This window comes from Pogonomyrmex barbatus, unplaced genomic scaffold (assembly GCF_055798465.1).
Source record: "Pogonomyrmex barbatus isolate J1 unplaced genomic scaffold, ASM5579846v1 scaffold4, whole genome shotgun sequence".
NCBI classification, from domain to species: Eukaryota; Metazoa; Arthropoda; class Insecta; order Hymenoptera; family Formicidae; genus Pogonomyrmex; species Pogonomyrmex barbatus.
Genome location: NW_028297138.1, coordinates 1022405 through 1040624, shown reverse-complemented (window position 1 = coordinate 1040624; position 18220 = coordinate 1022405). Strand labels below are relative to the sequence as shown.

General features: G+C 35.1%; 1 protein-coding gene and 1 pseudogene across 29 annotated transcripts in view; both read left to right on the top strand.

Annotated features, from left to right (window-relative positions):
* pHCl-1 (pH-sensitive chloride channel 1) overlaps window positions 1-18220 on the top strand; it is a 1184550-nt gene that overhangs the window by 379113 nt on the left and 787217 nt on the right. The window lies entirely within an intron of this gene.
* On the top strand, window positions 2284-11743 carry LOC148935565 (uncharacterized; annotated as a pseudogene).

Below are 18220 nucleotides of genomic sequence, written 5' to 3'. Positions count from 1 at the left end.
CATATTTTCTGATTTTAGCCATTATTACAGTATATCATATATTACTGATATGTTACTGAACAATATTTACAAAATTTTTACGATAAAATCCAAACACGTAACGGATACTCTTGCAACATAACGGAATATGATACATTGGTTATGAATTATTGCTTATGTAAATCTTAAATATTCTATTATTTATGTTAAGTTCTTTTTATATTGGAACAGATCTAACTTATCGATACATAAATAAGATTTTAAAAATATTAATTAATACTTACGTTTGGTGAATTCCGCAGGGCACTCGCATTATTTAAATCCATATTTAATTTCAAAATGTAAATGCGTATAGATATGAAAAACATACAGAGGAGCCAGCTTTCAACTACAGGTTCAATTGTCAAACGCCGCAAATATGTGTCCGCGAAGACATTTCACTTCACACTGTTGGCATTGCCTTAGTTACGCGTCGCATATACGCGTTGCATTTAGATATATATTTTAATATATTATATAGTATATAATATACTATACTATAGTATATTATATAAAATATAATATACTATATATATATATATATATGTATAGTATATTATATTTTAGTATATTATATATATATATATATATATATATATATATAGTATATTATTAATATATTATAGTATATTATATTTTAGTATATTATATATATATATATAAAATGTATTAATTACACGCACGCACGCACATATTGGTTTTGACATGTTTTGTTATGTCATAAATAAAAAATATCATATTTGTAACTCTTGAAGGAAGTTATGCAATAAAACATTTTAGTAATATTATATATGGAATGTTATTAAAACGTTTCTTAATGTCCCAAAATAAACGTTTTACATGGTTCATGTAACATTAAAGTTCATGTAACATTACATAATAAATCTTCCAAAAACGTCTCATATATAACGTGACATTAACATTTTAAAATATTATTAATGACGTTATAAATAAAATGTTGTTTCTTTAAACATTGCAAAACGTTTAATATGTAACATTATAAACTAGATGTTGCTTAAACTTTGTGCAATGTTTTATTTGAAACGTTCCATATATTTCTTTTAATTACTGAAATGTAATATCCTTGCGATATTTCATAGACATTAGAAATTAAACGTTTTACTAAAACTTTTATGCAACATTGCATAAATGTGTATTATGAAATGTTTTAAATATGATCCTCCACACCCCTTTGCTAGAGGACGTCGTTTTTATTTTAAATCACTAATTTTTCCAACAGACGCACAGAATCTGGACTTGGAGATCGCGATCCACATACATTCAAGCAGAATGAACAGCAACCTCTGTTAAACATTAACTGTTCCATATCTGTTAAACAAAAAATGGTTTGTCAACCTGTCCTGTGCCCACTGACGTACAGAGTCTCTTACAATTGGGTGACAATTTTAGTCTATTCAATTTAGTCTATATATAGTCTTCCTATCAATAATACAGAAAAACTGACCATAGAATTCATAAAAAACATCGAGAGCAATCTTATGAAACTCCCTATAATATCACAAACGATCATTAGAAACCGCTCAGTTAACATTATTAACAGTCTACCTAATTATTCGATCCCGAAATGTGAAGTTAACACACACTTAAAAGATCTCGTTTCTACTACTAGAGATTTTCTACAACATAATAACAATATCATTGTCACCCGGGCGGATAAGGGAAACATTACTGTAGCTTTGGACAAAGATGTGTACTTCAAAAAAGTCGAAGAACTTCTAAATGATAATAACACTTATTCTGTCGTTCGTTAAAAAAGATCCAACAAAAAAGCTCACTTCTGGCCTGCGAAACTTGTTGAAGAGATGGAAGGATTCCGAGTTCATTCCAGCCTCTACCTACAGACATTTACTGTGTAGTGATGGGATCTTACTGAGAGCTTACGGACTTCCTAAGATCCATAAACCCAATTGTCCTTTTCGACTCATTGTTTCTTCCGTAAACAGCCCTTTGTATAAATTAGCCACTTTCATCCATTGCATCATGCTCAAAGGCTTTCCTGTTGCGCACAGACACATCAATAATAGTTTCGAATTGGTCAAGAGACTTTCTGACGTGCACATCGACAATGACTGCTCTTTGCTTTCCTTAGATGTCATTTCGCTGTTTACTAATGTGCCAATTGCATTGGCCATTGAAAGTGTCTTTGCTAGATGGGATTACATTGCGAATAACTGTTCCATTTCCAAATTCGAATTTCCAAATTCGAATTTATCACGGCAGTCAGATTCATATTAAACTCTACTTATTTCACCTTCAACGGAGTGTTTTACCAACAGACATTTGGTATATCCACGGGATCCTCCCCTCTCACCCATCATTGCAGACATTGTACTACAAAACTTGGAAACTAGAGCTCTCAAATCCTTGCCTTTTAAACCTTCATTTTTCGTTAGGTATATGGACATTGCCTTGGCAGTTCCTTCTGATCTTCTCAATCATACTCTGAACATGTTTAATTCTTTCTACTCGTTTACAATTCACAATGGAAATCGGTATAAGACACAGGCTCAATTTCCTAGACGTCATCATAATCTTAGCCGACAATCAGTTGACTTTTGATTGGTACCATCCAAATCAACGTTCTCGAGGAGATATTTACATTTTCTCTCTAACCACCCTCTGTGCCAAAAAAGAGGCACAGCTATTGGTTTAATTGATAGAGCTATTTTATTATCTCACCCTATTTTCCACCGAAAAAACTTAAATTTTATGGTTGAGATCTTACTAAACAACTGTCCACTAGATTTCATATTCCGTGTCCTACACGAACGCCTTAGATTCTTTTTCCAGAAGATCAATTCCAATTCTGACAACACTGAGCATTTTTTGAAGAACTGGAGAGAGTATCGTTCTTTACCATACCGTACGCTCCTGCAATTTCGGAATAATTTAAGAACATTACTAAAAACTTAAATGTCAAACTAGCGTATCGCAGTCTCAATAAATTGAATAATTTTATTAAAGTTCACAAAGATTCCCGTGTTCCATCTCACATTAATGTTGTCTATAAAATCAATTGCGATAATTGTGATGCGTCATATGTAGGACAGATCAAAAGATAATTACATACTAGGATCTCTGAACACAAGAACCATATCCGGAGGAATACGGATAATCACTCCGTAATCACTGATCATAGGCTAGCATATAACCATGATTTCAATTGGGAGAATATTGAAATTTTAGACAGAGAGTCTCATTTACACTAATTTCTGAAGTTTTATACATTAAAAGACAAAAGAACAGTATTAATTTGCAGACTGATATTGAGTGTCTCCTGGAGGTATATATGACTGCAATAGAAAAGCTCTCCAAAATCTGATTTAACGTTATTTTCTTTTTATTCTTATTTTTATATCCATACGGTTTGTATTTTACATATGGTTCACACTCTTTATATACTTTTTTACTTATTACCCCATTACTTTTCTATTGTTGGACACATATATTTTATCTACAACGACTTTAATTTGACCTAATTTTATTGCAACAATGCAAGCATATTTTTAAAAATTATGTCCTCGGTTGCTTTCGTTTGCTTTATTATGTATGTATATGAATTTATTATCATAAGTATATTATTATTACTTTCCGACCGTCGCATCTTTTATATATCTGCGCATTCCCTCAAACTGTCTCGTTTACGAACCATGCCGGTCATTTACAGGCAGTAATACAAATGCACTATAACATCATGCTCTGTATAATCTGGGATGTCTCAACTTTCGACCGTGTAATCGAGTAGTTGGTCATCCAAACAATTACTGTAACTGTTCGTGAAGATGCACTGTAATGTGAGAGATGACCGACGTGTTGGATCTCAATGTTTGCTGTTACATTGATTATGAATTTGCGATTCGCTCACCGTCAAAGTAGACTCATTTGTAATTTTTATCTCTTGCGCTGAAGAAGGCTGAAAGATCAGCCGAAACGTCCGCTTTATGTTATTTTGATTATGTTACATTGATTACTATTATATATTAAAAATTTTTTTACGCGCTCTTAGTATTGCGCTGTGCTCTCATTGCCATTATACCCTATTCTTACAAGATTTAAATATGATGTATTCTTCTCAAATGTAACGTCACTTGATTTTATGTTTAGTAGACGTATAATTAATTTTTATGTCATTATGGAATGTCCAAAAAATTCCAAATGAGACGACTGAAAGATGTCTAAAAATACCATTTATTGAAAAATAAGACGTCTTTTTTATAACTTAATAAAGTGTCTTATAATATTTAAGACGTTTTTTAGACATTTTTAAGATATCATAATGTTTTCTGGGTCTATATTTAATTCTAGTCGCACAAACGCATAACTTGCTCATACATATACGCTGACAAATATTTTTACTCTTATGACATCTTATTTTTTTCATTAAGTCGAAATTTTATATATATTATACGAAATATATTTTATATATATACGAAATTTTATACTTAGACATCTGAGCAGCGCCAATTTTTATATAAAAATTTTTTATATACATATCACTTGGGTTTAATAGAATAAGATGTTCTCTACAATACACAATTTTTATAGTAAGATATAACTTGACGGCAATTATTGATATCAAATCTTTTATACAAATAATAATGATGACGTTTCTTAAAGTAAAAATTTACGAATCGGACTTTGTGTAGCAATATCTTTAACCTTTTTGAAAAAATAAGATATAAATATTTTTAGCACTTCTAAATCATTGCTTTTTTCTAATTTGCATTAGTTTTAATCCTAATGTTCTAATTAAATATTCCTTCTGTACACATATTTGTATAATGATTTTTTCCGAACCATAATGAAATATTATATTATAATGAAACGTAGATACGATGAGTACATTCATAAGTTTATATGTTGGTCTAGCCATTAACATCTTTATTAATTTATTATGCAAGAAAGAAAATCATATAAACTGAATAATAAGTTTTTATTCTGTCAAAATTAATTTATTTTTAAATAATACATTATTTCTCCGATAACATTCATATGGTTTGTCATATGATTGCTAATATGGAAATGTGTTTCATAAATCATTAATAATATTTTATGTCATCACATAAATCAACACCGACAAGTGGAAGTAATTTGATGCTCTACTAGATATTTTTTACATGATCATATTTTATACAAAAAGTTGAAGAAATTTCGAATCTGTTTTGTTTAACAGCAACCGAAAAATGTTTTCATCTAGATTAATGATAATATACATGAAAACGAAGATATTTATATTCACAATACAGAAAGAAACCAGAAATCAATTTATTAGATGATATAAATAGATGATATAAATAGAACATAATTTATACTTTTTACAAATATTATACAAAGTCAGATTATTTATGCAGATTTTAGATTTCTATAATTTAATTTTATATTTTCACAATTATTATCCATATACTGAATTCTTTCGTATTGTACTGTAACCTTATAGACCAATTACATTATTAGACAAATTAGATTTTATCACTGTTATTAGAAATAATATTTTATTTGCTTTCAAAAATTTAATATCATATTCTATTAGTAGTATTAGGACAGCTATGGCACATCAAAACAAATGACGTCACTAGCGCCAGTGACGTAAATAGGGAGGAGAGGGACTTAACGTGGATGAGGGTGGGGGAGGGGGTAGACATGTTTGGCACGTTGTGTTAGACTGACACGATAGTAGAGGAGGTAATTGGTCTGCGCATTCTGATTAAATATACCCGTAACGAGCTACCCTGTGAGCTAATTAGATAAGCCATAGTTCCCATGCTGATTGGTTGTGTCACATGGTGTCCCCGTGTGCTAGTTGATTTCGGGGGATGCCAATTTTGATTGATTTTGAGAAAGACGAGAAGTGTCTGACGAAAAATTTTAGAGAGAACAAAATGGTGGCGAGACGAGAAGAAAATTTATGGCTTGTATTTTGATAACTTAAGGCTGAAAGCGTACGAGAAAACTTGAATATTATAGGGAAGAAAGTTTGTCGGGAAGAAATAAGCAGCAGTTATAGCAAAATTACAAAAAAAATGTTTATTGATACATAAATTATTTATAAAATGTAGACGTATTTTTCGAGAGATTTTCATTGTGAGTGAGGGAAAGAAAACAAGAACGATCAGATTCATTCACGATAGTGCGTTCTAAAGGTTAAGAATAATTTTTACTCTGTGCATGCCATGACACAATCACTTTTGTCTGAAAATGATTTTCAGACCGACGAAATTATCGTTTTACATTAGAGTATAATGAGAGAAGATAAGAAAAAGAAAATACACATTGCTTATAAAAATTAAAATGTTTACTTATATAATTGCTATAAAAATGTTCCTATATTAATTTGTTCTTTTTAGTACACGTTTGCACATGACAACATATTGTGTGAGGCTTTTCACACTTATTTTTACCATGAAAAAAAATTTTACGAAATAGTTGTACAATCAGACGACAACATTACCTTTTCAATTTTCAGAAAATAAATCGGTAAAGCGAACAATATTGTAAGCGAGACATAAAGAAAAAATAAAGAAATACACAGCAGTATTAGCCGCAAGTTTGTGAAAATATGCCCTGTAACGTTTCATTTATGAGTGGTGGAGTTTCGTCGAAGTCGGATGAATCAAGAGTCCACTCGCTAATTTTTAATTAAAAATTTATCCTGATTAAAGACGTCAATGGAGATGACTATTAGATCTAGCTAATGTTCTCCTTAGATATATCGAGCGCGTCTCATGAGAACTTTATTGAGGTTTTTCGATTCTAACAGCTCATCCATGTAACCGGATTCGTCTGTGGTTCACAAACAAGAAGTTAGATGGGAAGCTTTTGTCCATGAAAAATAATTTAAGAATGCTTCGATGTACGCGTGGTACGTATAGGCGTTGTTTGGAAGTGATACGAGTTTTCGATTAAAGTTTACGTCGATCTGGATGAACATCGAATGTAGTAGATGATTTACGGGACCTATTTTGTTTTCGGCCTTCTTGACAATTTTCCAGAATTGGATAAACTCTCCACTCGTAGGCGAAGGCTTAGCATGGTATGCGTGAGATCCAGATAATCTTCCCCGTGTCCGAGTACGACGAATTTTATAGGAGCGTTGTCCGCGAGCGAGGTTACCGGTTTGTAAATCCATTGCGAACGCTTGATACTGGTTTGAGTAGGAAATAAACTGAAAAGATCGAGCTCACTCTTTAAATACTCGCTCAAATGAGTATGAAAAATGGACATACTATTATGATCAAAAAGTAAAGTGACTTTCATTTTAAAAATTCGCGCGCTTTACGTATCGATTTGTTTACATAACATTTGTTTTTCAAGTTAGTATGACTGTCCTTGACATTTGATAGAAGTTTTATATCATTTCATTTGTTAGGTTAGAAATTATAGCGTCTTTTGCAATTGTTAAAAATTTTTGTCGGAAATTTTTTAAAATGGATAAATTTATTGAGCAAAAAATTTGCATTAAATTTTGTCTAAAAAATGAAATTTCTTGTGCATTAAAAATGTTAAGAAAGTGTTACGACGATGAAGCTATGTTAAAAAGAAAAATGTTTACAAGTGGTACAAGACAAGAGGCACTTTAATGATAATAAAGAAGCAGTTGAAGATGAATCTCGTTTAGGAAGACCTTCTACATCAACTAATAAAGAAAACATTACCAAAATCAAGGATCTTGTAATCTGACTGAGTAATCACTGATTAAATATTATATTACAGACATTGTAGACATCATTGAAAATATCATTGGATCAATTCAATCAATTTTGAAGAACAATTTAGGCATCATGATAACGCACCATCGCACATTGCAATAATTATTCGTCAATTTTTCGCTAAAAATCAAACAAATACCGTTCTACAAGCATCATATTCACCAGGTATCATGTGACTTTTTTCTGTTCCCTCGATTGAAAAAATCACTTGATGAACGCCGTTTTAAGTCCATAGAAGCCATTCAAAAGAATTCGCTGGCCGCTTTGAAGGAAATACCAGAAGTCGAGTATAAAAATTGTTTCGAAGACTGGAAAGAACATTAGAATAAGTGTATTGCAGTGGGAAGAGATTACTTTGAAGAAGACAAAATACAGAGTTCTTCATACCAGAAATGTATAACGCGACCTCCAGATTTTGCGGTAAAACCGAGTTTGAAAAGTGTTAAGAAATCATCAGAATTGATCATTAAACAACTTGTGTCAGTGAATTAATGGATCTTGGTGCAAATTCTTAATGTCAATTCCCAATATTCAAAAAACATTATCTGACAGATTTATATATTATAATGAGTGAGGATACATTTTTCGTCACAATCCATGACTACAAGGACCTCACTGCCAGAGTCTTTTCGTAGTTCAAAATGTGAATTGAGGTACATGCGCCTCTTTATTAATTGTATGGATAAGATCCTCTTTATTTTCTTAATAAAAAAGCCTATCCATATTTATGATTCTCTCATTTATCATTCTTCTCATTTTCTTAATCCATTCTCCAAATCGAGTTATTTAAGCTTATTATCGCTTGAACATACAAACATTTTCTCACGTAAGAACCGCCGGCTACATTCTGATGGACGAATAATGAGTGCGATTGTAAGAGCACGATATCCTGCAAAACATCGATGTGGCATCGTATATTTTTATGCGTGAAATATCGCCACATTCGCTCTTTCAACGTTCTGTTGAAGCGTTCAACGACTGCGGTTTTATTGTCCGGATTGCAAGTTACCCGATAAGGAATGTCTCTTTCTTTCAGAAAATTTGACATCGATGGCGCGATAAACTCTCTGTCTTTGTTCGTTAGCAAGTACACGGGCATTCGTCCATCGTTTCTCGAAAGTATGTTTTGACAAGCTCTTGTCACGCAATTACTCGTTTTCTCCCGCAACGGTTCTACCCATGCGAATTTACTAAGTTGATAATCACTAGTAGATAAGAAAATCTCTCGTTGTAACTTTTGAGATTACGAAGTTTGATCAAATCACTCTCCTACAGATCGTCGATATTCGTCACATTGTAACATAATCGTGGAAATTTTCGCTTCGACGAATTGATGTAGCGTATACGTATCTTGCGATTCGAACCAAAGAGCTACTTCTTTACGCAAGAAGTTTAGCGGCACGCGACAGATTATCTGTTGCCGAATACCCAGATCGTATACAAATTTTCAAACCTTGTCATTTCAACTCGCTCCAGTCGAGTAAACGTTTCTTTGTCGCCAGTGGAAAATCTTTCATGAAGATTAGGAGCACTAGTTTGACGAAAACATAGCGAAAAAAACAGCGCATAATTCGTTTGCTTTGTTTTACGGATTTTGCCTTTATTTTCCCTTCCTGACCGACTCTTGTTGAAAGTTTTCTTGGTATTTTCGGCATGGAACTCGTTCGTAGTGATAATGTTTGGATAAATGTAGTTGATAATAATTCCGCATTTCCTACGAGTATAGCCGGGGTCGGGCGCAGTAATCGCATCTCTTCTTATTGCTTTCACGGTTTTTCTTTCATACATCACATAGTTTATCAATTCTGTGATATTCAAAACTTTTATGACATTATCATTGATAGTCATGACTCCCTCTTCGTTCTAACTAATTCTTGAGAGTACTGCTTCTGTAATAAAATATTTCAAAAGTAAACGCGCTGTGGCACGAAAACTTTCCACATTTTCTAATATTTTTTCGATACTTCTCCGTTCACGACTACGCAGAGAGTGCTGTAGTGCTACATTATTCGCGTCGTCATGGAGTGAAATTTTGCTTGGTGATCGCGTGCCGATTCCGCAATGCTCCCCTCCCTCTTATTGACATTGTTTTCATATGCCAAATCTTCTTCTTGCGATTTTCCAACAAAATGGAAATATCGCCAAAGTACTTCTTTATACTTTCCTTTTATACTTTCCATTTCTCACTTATGTCATGCGGAATGATGGAATTAAGAACCCTATTCATATCCGAATCGAGTCGTGATAAAATCTTTCCGGATATTTGCATGGAATTTGAGTTTTTGTTTCCCTCAAAAATCCATTGCGTGGACTTTTCTATCGTACCGATTATTAATTGTTGGGTCGGATGCTGCTGATGATGCTGGTGAAGATACTGTTGCATTCTTTCGAGATTTTCTGTGGAAATTAAAACCATCTTTTTTGCTCTTTCTATAACTTTTTCTCGCTATTCGCCAATAATTTTCGAAAATAGAGCAGCGAATATAGGTCCGATGAGGTACTGCAAGAAGCCACTTTTCTACACCAATAGTTTTTTCTTACTTTTCTAATTCTCTTGTTTTGCTGATGTTTGAGACAAAGTCGTTTTATATTTGCTTAGTCGATTTTTTCAGCACGTTCGAGCGATATGTTACCCTTAAGAGATTTGAAAGCATACTCATGGATGCAACGAATGAATTTATCATTTACGGATCGTAAAAAAGAAGCACGCTGATTTTTATTCAAATGACGCGCTTCGAGACAGATATTTCTTTTTACCGATCGAACGTTTCAACGATTTTTCTCACGGGTGATTTTGCTGTCGACGATGTCGTCGTTCCTTTTTTCATTGCGTGGAAATTGCGTGCATGCGATTGATCGGCAAATAAGGATAAAACGCTTTTATATGCTACCTCTAATCTACGCGGTATATAAATGTAATGCGTCGTATCCCCGAGAAATATGCATGTTTGAAACCTGAATTCGTCTGGTCGATTGTTTTAAATCTAGCAATAAATATCTGTGGAGTTGATACGTGGCAATGCTTCATCGAGAAACTTTGGATTATCGGGATAGACTTGCCGCGCGAGATGTCGAATTTGCGCGCGATCCCGCGGCTTTTTGAAAACCACAAAGGAATTCGCATTCAAAGATATATCATGCTGTCTGTGTTCCTGGTGAAAGAGATTTTGCGAGATGAGAATCACAAATAAGAAGGGAGAGTGCACGATCATGAATCAGTCGTGAAAATTCGTAATTATTATTTTTGTAAAAATATCAAGAATCGAACCTGGAACTTCTACTAACTAGGTAGGCATCATATCTTATTTCGACCACAGATGATATTTATCGTAATAACGTGTTTAGAACAACACGTTAAACAATCCAGTGCCATATACATATATGCATATATTATAATATACATACGTACATGTATATTATCGAATCCTCACGACCTCCAGAGTGATGTTGGCCTTTCACTCGATAGACGCTGAGATTCTTATGATGACTTCCTTTGATAAACAGATTCATGATCGCTTTGCTCAACGATGATTCCCACATAAGATCATCGATTATCAAGAGACACGGGTAATGTCTCGACGCCAAGTTCACGCGCAGCGAAATTCGCGTAGAATGGCGGCGAGATGACCGTGGTTCTATTTACGTGAGACCCCGGGATGAACTCAGTTTACATTTTCATATCTCAGCAATGACTGCATTGATTAAGTTTTAATTACGTTTAATCGATAGCTGAGTATCAAATTATATAAGAAAAGTGTTTTTATTTTTTTTCTCCGTGTTCTACAAACAGACATCGCGACGCAATCGTGACGCAAAGTTCAAATTGGTAAATTTAAGACGTCTTGGTCGTCGTCGTGACTCTCCTTTTTCTGTCGCAAGAGGCGCTAATGAATGTCTCTGTATGACAGCTTTTGCAGAGTTCATTTTTTTTATTTGATATGTCTTTGACAGATGTCCTTCATGTGAAGTTGTATTGATTAATAAAAAAAAAGATATAACATGTGTCATATATAATAGTAAGTAATATTGTAATAATATTATACATATGCGCGCTCATTCGTCACCTTTAATCTGAGCCATTATAAAAACTAATTATCGAACCCAATTTTGCTAAAGAGAGAAGTTGTTTCTTTAGCATGAAGAATCACGTAGTGTACTCCAAATGCGTAATCTTGGGACACCTTGTACATTACCAGATGAAAGTGAGCTAGCATGTATACAAGACGAGCTATTGTATACATGTGAACGAAATTTTCCTACCTATTATATAAATATGAATGCACCATGCGAGGTATAAATCTATATAAACGCGCCGGGACAACTCAGAAATTGCGAACATCAATACATAATGTCGAATACATCCTTGTGGATAATATTAACAGAACCATAGGCGTGGTTATATTCGATAATAACGAATTAAAAAATAAATATCCAGTGTGATAAATCATTGGAGCAATAACTAGAGTTTAAGCGGCACAGGGAAAATAAAAATAAACGGAAAATGTAAGCTAACACCGGAAGTAACGTTAGTCACGCAGCGGCAACCGTCGAGCTACATACAGGCTCAACTACCAGATTTTAGTTTAACACTAACGACGCGTGATAACGGAAATAATCAATTAATAAAAAAACCAAGTTACAGCCTGTTGGATCCTTCGTGAGTATGAAGAAAATAGGAAAAGTTAATACAAAGCCTTATAAAACCTTTATTTCCTTGTCTCTTTGTTACTACTACAAAACGTGATCCTGCACGACGCTGTTTCTCGTCTCTAGCCCAGAATGATACTGATTCGCTCCCCTCCCCCTCCCAGTCTCCTGGTGGTGCTCTTCGGTCCTTAAGTGTCCCCAACATCTCCCTCCTTGAAGATGTTCATCCTATGAATTTTTGCTTTTGGATCCAGCATTAACCTGCGCGGTGGTGTTCTAGTACGAGTACGTCTTGAAGTCGTCTGCTGGGGAGCCTGCGCTGGAGCAGAATCCGACGATCGATCTTCAGGTGGTATGTGATCTTCCGATGAAGAAACTCCCTTTTGTGTTTTATCTAATGCAAGATCTGGTTGAGTTGGAGCCGCTTTTGATTCTAGGAATATCCAATTATCATCTACTTTGATTTTGAGTTTCGACGGGATGTTTCCTCCCTTCCACACATGGTTGAAATGACATTCTATAGTCTTTCCGTTGTCAAGACTGATTTTGCAGCGAGAATCCAATATAATTTCGGAAACCGTGCTTTGGGCGCGTTTACCTTTGTTTAGGAGCTATTATCCGGTCTGATGGGTTTAGACAGCGTACTCTTGCTCCATGATGTTTTTGAAACTGATATTTCATTTTCTTTTGTTTTTGTAATAAATCTGAAGTAGGCACTTTTTTGATCTTGGAAATAACTTGCTGAATGGTGTGATTATCCTGCGTCCAAAGAATAATTCTGCAGGAGATTTTCCGTCTGAGTCGAATCACATGGTGTATATCGGTAACTATATAGAAAGTCTTGTTTCCTCCAATTTGTCCTCCAGGATCTTTGGCTATTGCCCTTTTTACGCTGTCTACCATGCGTTCTGCTTGTCCATTTGACTGTGGATGGTTTACAGGCGAAAGTAAGTGCGTTATTTGGAATTCCTTACAAAGGTTTGCAAAGTTGTCCGCTGTAAATTGAGTTCCATGATCACTGACAAGTATTTCTAGAGGGCCATACCTTGAAAAAACTTCGCGACATAAATACACTGTTCGTTGGCTTATAATCGTATTGGTGATGGCCGCATTCAGAAATTTTGAGAAAGCATCTACAAAAATAAGGATGTAAAGTCCGTCAAAAGGTTTCGCATAGTCGATATGCATTCGTTCTAGTGGCTTCGTAGGGATTGGCCAAGGATTCAAGGGAATTTTAACGGGGAATTTATGCGTGAGAGCACACGCACTGCAAAGACGTACTACGCGTTCTAAGTCTTCCGTGATACCCGGCCAGTATACATATTTTCGAGCTAATTCTTCTAATGCCAGGATGCCTTTGTACAATGAAGCTAGGATTTCTTTCCTCATTGATTCTGGAATAACAATTCTCTCTTCTAGAAGGAGTGTACCGTCAACGACGCTTATGTTGTCGCGACGCTTATAAAATAATGTTGTAGTTCTTGAGATTTCATTTTCTCAATTGTTTGCGATTCTCTTGCTTATGACAGAATCTTTCCGAGATTCCTCTTTCAATAGCTCACGGAGATTGTTCCCAAATCTATCGATTGCGACATTACGAATTTTATAAATTTCGTTTTTAACTGTTTGAACACTAGCTACCTGTACTTCTTCTGCATTATCCTCCCAGAATTTTTTGATAAATCGTGATAGAGCGTCTGCTTGTCCGAAATCCTGAGTGTTCACGTGTTGTATGAGTGTTCACGTACGAAGTTGTACCTGAGCAGTCTGATTGCCCAGCGCTTGAGTCTAGCTGCTGTAGTGGGTTTTAAGCCTTTGATGTTATCTGTACGAAGAAGAGCTAATAACGGTTTGATCCATAAGGAGAATAAACTTTCGTCCCCACAAGAATTTATGAAGCCGTTCTACCGTTGTCATTAGAGCCATGACTTGTTTTTCTAGTTGTGAATAATTTTGCTGCGCATCAGTAAAACTTTGAGACATGTGATATACTGCTTGCTCACGACCATCGATGTCTCTTTGTAAAAATACTCCGCCAATTCCTGTAGATGAAGCGTCTGCCGCAACAATCTTTCTCGGGTCATAGTGTTCTAAAAGCAGTGGACTGAGCATAATTTGTTTTATCTGTTGTAGAGCTGCTTCTTGTTCCTTGTTCCATGACAGGTATGGTTTTTTTTTGTTAATGCTTCCAAAAGTTATTTGACTTGGTGCAGATGGGGAATAAATTTTCTGTAATGGTTGATCATTCCTAATAAACTTTGTACTTGAGTAACGGATGTGGGCTTTGGCATCTCTACGATGGCTTTAGTAGCTGCCGGATCTGCCGCAATACTATTAGCGTTTATGATTATCCCAAGATATTTTATTTCTTCTAAGGCGAACTTGCACTTTTCTGGTCTTAATTTCCAACCTCTTTCTTCTAGGCGTTGTAGAGTTTTAAATAAGTTCGTGTCATGCTCCTTCCGAGTGGCTCCTGCTACAATTATATCATCTATATATGCATGATATATGCATGAGTTCCGTCCAAACCCGTTAACGTTTTTTCTATCGCTTGTTGCCAGTGCTGTTTTGATTCCAAAAGATAGCCGTTTGTATCTGAATAAACCCTTTGTTGTTGTGATTGTTGTGATTTCCCGATGCTCTTCAGCTACTTCGATCTGTAAGAAAACTTCACTTACATCAAGAAGACTAAAGTATCGTTTACCATTGAGCTTTGTGAGAATATTCTCGACACTTGGAAGAGGATGACAGTTATTTCTCAACGAACGATTTATCCCTGTGGAAAAATCGTACTGCGCACAATTATTTTTCCATTTGGTTTTTTTACTGTTACCACGGGGCTGCTCCAATTTGAGAATTGTACCTGTTCTATTATGTCTAAAGGCGCTTCAATTCTTCTTCCAACAAGGTTTCCATTGCATATAGGTCATGGCACTTGTACTGGATGGGCATCTTCTACAAGAAAGAACTTAGACTTGAACCCTTCACATTTACCTACGCCAGGTGCGAAAAGTTTCGAGAATTTTTTTAGTATACTTTTGTCCGTTGAACTGTTTGTTTTTATAGACATAAGTTCTTCCTTGAGTTTTTTATGTTGTAAGTTTTGTACTTTCGAATTACGATATTCCGATAAAAGTACGGACCAAAGGCCTAACTCTTCGATCGCATTTAATCCGAAAAGATTAACCTCTTCACTGTCTATAACTATGACGTCGATTTTCCCCGTTCGGTTGAGGACACGAATTTTAGCACGAAATTTGCCGATTGTTTTTAATCTTTTATCACCTGCCATTATAGTGTTGCAGGGAGACAAATATGGACGCCCCAGACGAATCCATTCGTCCCTACCGATCGTGGTGATATCTGATTCCGAGTCGTATTGTAAACGTAGTGATCTATCGAGAATCGATACCGACACGTAAACTCGATGGCTTATTCCGATTGACCGTTATCGACCGTACAGCCAGACTTCCGTTTTTCGCGATACTTTTTCTTGTCTTCATTGAATTTTTGTTCAAGATGTCACTCGAGCGGCATACTTTTGCCATATGATCTTTTTTCGAGCATAGATTACACGTAGCGTTACGAAAGATACAATATGAGCCAAAATGTGGACCACCATAACCGTTACACTTAGCACTCGCCATGTCCTGATTCTTCGCAGGATTTTTGAATTTTGATTTTCTATGCGCGTCGTTCGGGTTTTTTGATTTGTGTTGGCGTTTACTATAGGTGGCGTTGTTTTCACGGGATTTTCAAGAGTCTTCATATCATTGACCACATTGAGATGGGCTTCTAATTCCGCGGTGATCTCTTTTAACGTAGCATCCTTGTTTTTTTCCACGATTCTTAAAGCAATTTTTTTCAGTTCGTTATTTTCTTGAGAAAAGCAGAATAATTATAAAAGTAAAAGAATTCGCAGACCGTCGTCTGTGAGATTTGCTTGATCGAAATCAGATGCATGCCGATTGATTCGATCAATATGTTCCGTAATAGGAATCGATTTGCAATATTGAAAATTTATTTCGATCCGATGTCGTGTAATAGAAGTTTTGTTTCTAAAAATATTTTTCAGATGTTTTATTAAATCTTTTTGAAGGATTTTCGCTGGTTCTATGGGAGCGACATGGTCAGATAACCTCTCATATTCAGTTTGTCTAGAATGAGGCGGGTTCGCATCTCTTCTGACAGTGATGCTGTTTCTTCTATGAGCGTATATTCGTGTCGTTGTAGCCATTTTGCGAATGGTGTAGTTTCGTACGGCTCCTCAGAGTATTTTTCTATGCGTGCACTTAACTGGTTGTACACATCGAACGTGATTGTTTTTTTGTTGTACTACTTAATTTGTTTGTACTTCTTGTGCATTGTTTATTTGAAATTGTAGGAGGTTGTTTATGGCAGCAGTGAGCGCCTTGAGTTGCCTTTATTCCTGCCGAATTCGTCATGTTTTCAGTGTCTTTATTTCCTTGATTTTCTGCAAACTTTTATCCGCAGCGCTAGTTATTGGATCCTTCGTGAGTATGAAGAAAATAGAAGTTAATGCAAAGCACTTTTTATTTCCTTATCTCTTTGTCACTACTACAAAACATAGTTCTGCACGTCACTGTTCCTCGTCTCTAGCCCAGAACGATACTGACTCGCTCCCCCCCCAGCCTCCTGGTGGTGCTCTTCGGTTCTTAAGAGTTCCCAATACAGTCTATAATTAAAAACCTACAAGAACTCGCTAGATTAAGTATAGTAGAAGATGACTTAAATAAACAACTACGCGAAAATATGATCATATTCCGAAACAGCCACTTTGTATAACCAATTAGTTTTAGCGAATTAACAATAATTATATCCTAATAGTTACAGCTATCATAATTGTAAAAAGAAGACAAAATTGTAACGAAAAACCAACTTATATCAAAAGTCTGCGACGAAGCAATGATGTATTAAGAAATAAAAGAATAAATGTAAAAATAAATGTAATGACCCAAACAGAATTTACTATAACTAACTATAAGACTAGGATAAGCATTAATACTTTATTTTTCATCAGCGTTTCAGTTATACTTTTATATAATTGTAATATTAGGTATCAGAGCTAGTTTAAAAGAAAACTCCCATCTTCGTTTTCTTTTTCCAAGGGGGGAGGGATGTTGCGAATTTCCGCATTTTGCGCAATTTCCGACATTTCGTAAAATCAATATTGCCATCATACTGCTGACCCACCAATTCCAAAGGATTCTAGTTAACTTGATATTTGTAAAATTTAATATTAAAATAAGATAAATAAAAGAACAATGCGTGCCCTTGCCGATTGCAACGAATCTATGTGCAATCCGACAAGAATACTGACACCGATAACACTGTGTTGAAATGCTGATGAGCCAATAAAAATAATGTTTCGACACGAGACATGCCGAAGCCGCGTAACTGCGTGAACGAGCACGCGAACTGATAAAAGGAAAACAAGGGTTGATAAGGATGCTCTGTTCTATTCTATCTGCTGGTAAGTTCTGTCCGCAAGTCCGTCATACAATTAAAGTCTAAACGATTGAAGTCGAGGTCTAAACCAAATTGTAAAACAAGTCACGATTAATTATTCTTTTTGAATAAACGATTTATTTAGTGAAAAGTGAACAGTGTTCTTCTACAATCCTGCTCTATATTGGCTTTCTCCGGTACTTCCGAGCGAGACACCTTCCCGCTGGGATCAGAATTCCCCTCGTGCCTAAGTGGCACAACACTATCAACATTTTTAGAATCCATTACACTTATTCATCTATTATCCTTATTTTTCTATTTTTTTCCTTACCACTGCCATTATTTTTTTCACCTTTATA